The sequence below is a fragment of the Heterocephalus glaber genome, unplaced genomic scaffold (genome assembly GCF_053883595.1).
Source record: "Heterocephalus glaber isolate CG9 unplaced genomic scaffold, H.glaber_assembly_v1.0 deba00000347, whole genome shotgun sequence".
Classification (NCBI taxonomy): Eukaryota; Metazoa; Chordata; class Mammalia; order Rodentia; family Bathyergidae; genus Heterocephalus; species Heterocephalus glaber.
Window position 1 is genome coordinate 31,862,968 of NW_028258143.1, and position 5,564 is coordinate 31,868,531.

Consider the following 5,564-nt stretch of genomic DNA (forward strand, 5'->3'; position numbering starts at 1 on the left):
AATGTGATATCGTCTTAGCTATCCTCCCTACTTGCACTTTGGCTTATAATCTGTTCTCCACACAAAAGGATTTTTTTCCACATGGTTTACAGTATCACATATGGACCTTTCCCAGCCATGTGAAATTGTCTATAGTATGGTTGGTAATTGACTTTCAATTGAAACCTCCAAATTCCCAGCTAGTTGATACACAGGGTTGTGCAGGATTTTCATTAACAATCATGTGACCCTTTCATTTTATAGAACTGATGATGTGTTATCATCAGGTTTACTTTATTTTATGATTCCTTTAGTAGTAGTTCTATCCAACTAATTACCATACACGCATTGCTATTTCTTGATTTTTCAATATGGTCATTGTCAATTGACTGTTCACAGGGGAAGATGGTATCCATTTCTCCTATGCCCCATCCTGTGCACATAGCATTCAAATCCTTGCCTGATCCAACTTGATTCCCTAATAATTTTAGTTAGATCAGTATTTGATCATCATATCATTACAACTAGCTAAATGCTCTTCACTGCTGAGTCATGTGCTATACCATAACTGCTTTTCATTTACTGTGTAATACATTGCTATTCCTAACATTAATCATTACACTGTCATTTCATTTACTAACTTTTTCTTTGTGTTCTTGCCCTATTGTACAAATCTCACCTCATTATATTCAAGCACATCATGATGACAAATCTCAACTGGAAATTTCTGTCTGATTGGTCACTTCATTTTTATTTTATTTTTGTTTTAACTTTTTTATTATAAAAACTTTTAAACTTACATAAAGTAGACTACTATCACAAAATTTACATACCTACATTTTTCTGGAATATTTTAAAGAAATTTCAATGCATCATATTATTTCACCCATAAATACTTCAATAAGTACCTCTAATTTATAAGCACTTTTATTTTTTTGTTTATTTGCTTGTTTGCTTTTTGCGATTTTTTTTGTTTTGTTTTGTTCATTTGTTTGTTTGGTTTTGGTACCAGGGATCAAACTTGGGACCTTGCACTTGTGAGGCAGGCGCCAGAACCACCGAGTTGAATCCCCTGCCCTATAAGCACTTTTAAGAAGAGTAACCACCATGCTATTATAAAACACAGTAAAATAATAATTTCTTAATATCACCTGATAATTGGCATAAGTTCAAATGTTATGTGGATCTCCAATGTTTGGAGATTGAATTTTGTTTGTTTGTTTGTTTGAATTAGGATCCAAATTAGGACCTAGCACTGGATTTCTTTGTCTTTCACATGTCTCTTTTTCTTTAACAGCCCTTTCACCATTATTCTGAATGGCCCTGATTTGCTAGAGAAATCAAGTCAGTTGTCTTGGAAAATGTCTCATACTGTAAAATCAGGCAGATTGCTTCCACCAGGCAGCATCTAACTGGTTTCTTTCAGGTAAAAGAGCCAAAAACCAAGATCAGACCAGAACCACAACAAGCCTTTAATGTAGGGATGATCTGCCGGGCTGACTCCAAACAAAGGACAGAGAGCAATATGGCCGGGACATGGAGTGCTTCTTATAGGAGCTGGGGTGGGGCTTGTAGGATCTGGGGTAGGGTTGAGTGGTGTAGTGGCTAGGGATTGGAGGGCCCTGTGACATCCTAGTTTCTAGCATGTAGCAAGTATCAGGTTATTCTTTTGGCAGGAAGAGGGGCACGTTGGGAAGAAGAAGGTTGTCTTTTGACAAGTGAAGTCATATTTTTAAGTGGGATGTGGGGTATTATGGGAAGGAGAAGGCTGCCATTTTATGTAGCAGCCATCTTAAGGCAAGGGAAATCTAACAGTTTCTTTCCTCTTGTAGTTTCTGTACACCAGTAGTCAGATGTGCAGCAGTGAGTCCCAGCCTGCACTGCAGTGTAGGTTGCTTGGAGGGTTCCTTATAACCTCAGGGCTCAGGCCACATTGCAAGCCAGTTATATCAGACCTTCAGGCCAAGACCCAAGCACCAGCCTAATACAGTGCCCTTGCCAGTCTTCAGGGGCACTCGTATCTGAAATTGCCCTCCTCCATGGTACTGCTTCTCAACACATATAGGTCAGTGGAGTCTCCAGTGCTGGGACACTTGTTAAATGCAAATTCCCAGGCCCAGCCCAGGCTACTGAGCCTGACATTCTGGGGCTGAAGCCTCGCAATTGGCTTTAACAAGCCTTCCAGGGTTAACATTTGAAAACCACTGCTGTAGGGGTTTGATCTGATTCAACTCAATCTGTGCATCATAAGGCACCAGTTATTTGCTTTTGAGGAGGCTCCCATCCTCAACTGCACAGTAGAATCATGGCAGGGTGCTCATAACTGGGACTCTGGCCCAGCAGGCCATCTAAATCTCAGGATCTGAGAGTAAAAATCCAAGCTACCTGTTTTTAAAACTTCCATATGATTGTGACCCAAGCAGAGGAGAAGTAAGGAATATCTGAAAAAAGGGTCATTATGTAAATGGTGCTAGGAGTCACTTATGAATTTGGGTGCTCAGCCTGACCCCTACAGGGTAAAGATGATGTCTTTCATCTTTTCACCAATTCATGATCCTTGTCTAGGTTATTTTATTGGCAATATTTATTGGTGTAGCAATATTTATTAGGTGTAGCTTTTAAATCCACCTAATATTTATTTTTTTTAAATACATATATTTATTGATACATTTTAGGTATAAAATACATTTACATTTATCATTGGGTGTTTGTACCAGAATATGATGCACTTTAGTTTTTATTTTTTCTCCCATTACCTGTGCACCCTTCACCCCCTCCACCCTTCCCTATCTACATAGAGTTTGATTCCATTTTTTTTCTCATAATTTTTTTCTTTCCTTTCTTCCCTTTCCCCTTTCCCTTCCACCATCCCCAAACCCTTGGACCTTTTCTTATTTCAAATTATCAATTACTCATTTTAATCATTTTCATCTTTATTTACACTTTCAATATCTCACACTAGAGAAACTATTCAGTATTTACACGTGTGTTCTGTTTATTTCACTTAAGAGTATAGCCTCAATATGCATCCATTTAGCTATAAATGTCTCTAGTTTCTCATTCTTTATGGCTGAGTAGTACTCCATTTTATAAAAAAAAAACACATCTTCTTTATCCAGTTTCCAGTTGATGGACATTTGGGCTGTTCCCAAGCTTTAGCTATTACAAATTGTGCCGCCATAAACATAGGTGCACATATATCGCTGTGGTATGATTCTTTTAATTCTTTGGGGAAGATTCCCAGTAGGGGAATAGCTGGGTCAAATGGGACCTGTAATCCTAGTTCTTTGAGGTATCGCCATGCTGATTTCCATAGTGGTTGCACCAATCTACATTCCCACCAAAAGTGGAGAAAGGTTCCTTTCTCTCCACATCCCCACCAGCATTTGTTATTGGTTGATTTATTGATAGCAGCCATTCTTTGTGGGATGAGGTAGAATCTCAGTGTTGTTTTCATCTGCATCTCTCAAATGACCAGTGATGTTGAACATTTTTTCATATATTTACTTACTATTTTTACATCTTTGTCTGAGAAATGTCTGTTCATTTCAGATGCCCATTTTTGAATTGGGTCTTTGAATTTGGGAGGTTTGATTTTTTTCAGTTCTTTATACATTCTTGATAGTAGACCTTTGTCTGAGCTACAGCTGCTAAATATTTCTTCCCACATTGTAGGTTGTCTCTTAGCTCTGTTGGTAGTTTCTCTTGCAGTGCAGAAGCTTTTTAATATGATGAGATCCCAGTTGTTGATTCTTTGTGCTAGCTCCCGTGCTACTGAAGATTTGTTCATAAAGTCTTTTCCTATGTCATCAAGAGTTCTACCTAACTTATCTTCCAGCAAGTTTAGTGTTTCTGACTTAATATTTAGATCTTTAATCCACTTCGATCTTAGTTTAGTGTACACTGATAGGTATGGGTCTAGTTTTAATTTCTGACAGATTGAAATCCAGTTTTTCCAATACCATTTATTAAATAGGCTATCTTTCCTCCAATGACGGTGGTTGGCTCCTTTGTCAAACATGAGGTGACTGAGTATGTCTGGAGTTGTTTCTACATCTTCTAATCTATTCCACTGATCTTCAGGTCTGTTTCTTTGCCAGTACCATGCTGTTTTATCACAGTAGCTTTGTAGTATAGTTTCAAGTTGGGGATTGTGATGCCCCCAGCCATGTCTCTGTTGCCTAGAATTGCTTTTGGTATTCTAGGTCTCTTCTGTTTCCAAATGAATTTTTGGATTGTTTTCTCTAGTTCTGTGAAGTATATTGTTGGAATTTCAATTGGCATTGCACTGAATCTATATAGTAGTTTTGGAAGTATGGACATTTTCACTATATTGGTTCTTCCTACCCAGGAACAAGGGATATCTTTCCATTTTCTTATATCCTCTTCGACCTCCTTCTTCAGAGTGCTGTAGTTTTCAGTGTAGAGGTCTTTTCCTTCCTTAGTTAGGTTGATTCCTAGATGTTTCATTTTTTTAGATGCTATTGTAAAAGGAATTATTTCCCAAATTTTTCTCTCAATGGGTCTGCTATTTGCATATAAAAAGGCTATTGTTTTTTGAGTGTTAACCTTGTATCCAGCTACTCTACTGAATCTGTCAATTAGGTCTAGAAGACTTTTGACTGAGTTTTTTGGGTCTTCTATGTAAAGTATCATATCATCAGCAAATAATGACAGTTTAACTTCTTCCTTTCCTATCTTTATTGCTTTTATTTCTTTCTCTTGTCTAATTGCTATGGCTAATGCTTCCAGAACAATATTGAACAGGAGTGATGATAGGGGGCATCCTTGTCTTGTTCCTAATTTTAGTGTGAAAGTTTTCAGTTTTTGACCATTTAGTATGATGTTGCTGTTGGTTTTTCATAGATAGCCTTAATCAGGTTGAGATAAAGAGCTTCTATTCCAATTTTCTGTAGCGTTTTTATCATGAATGGGTGTTGGATTTTGTCAAATGCTTTTTCTTCATCTATTGAGATGATCATGTGGTTTTTGTCCTTGACTCTGTTAATATAGTGTATTACATTTATTGATTTATGGATGTTGAACCATCCTTGCATCCCCGGGATAAATCCAATTTGGTCAGGGTGTATGATCTTCTTGATAACCCTCTGTATTCTGTTTGCCAGTATCTTGTTGAGGATTTTTGCATCTATGTTCATTAGGGAGATTGGTCTGTAGTTCTCTTTTTGGGTTGGGTCTTTCCCTGGTTTGGCATGAAAGTAACACTTACTTCCAGGAATGAATTTGGAAGCCTTGCTTCCCTTTCAATTTCCTTGATGAGTTTAAAGAGTAATGGCAATAGTTCTTTAAATGTCTTGTAGAATTCAGCAGTGAAGCCATTAGGACCTGGGCTTTTCTTTGTTGGTAAGTTTTTTATTACATTTTCAATTTCACTCATTGTAATTGGGGTGTTTAGAACTTCTATATCTTCCTCATTTAATTTTGGCAATTCATATGTATCTAGGAAGCTGTCCATTTCTTCTGTGTTTTCCTTTTTATTAGAGTACAGGTTCTCAAAGTAGGTATTGATGATTCTCTGGATTTCTGCTGGATTTGTTATGCTTTTGCCTTTTTCATTCTTGATT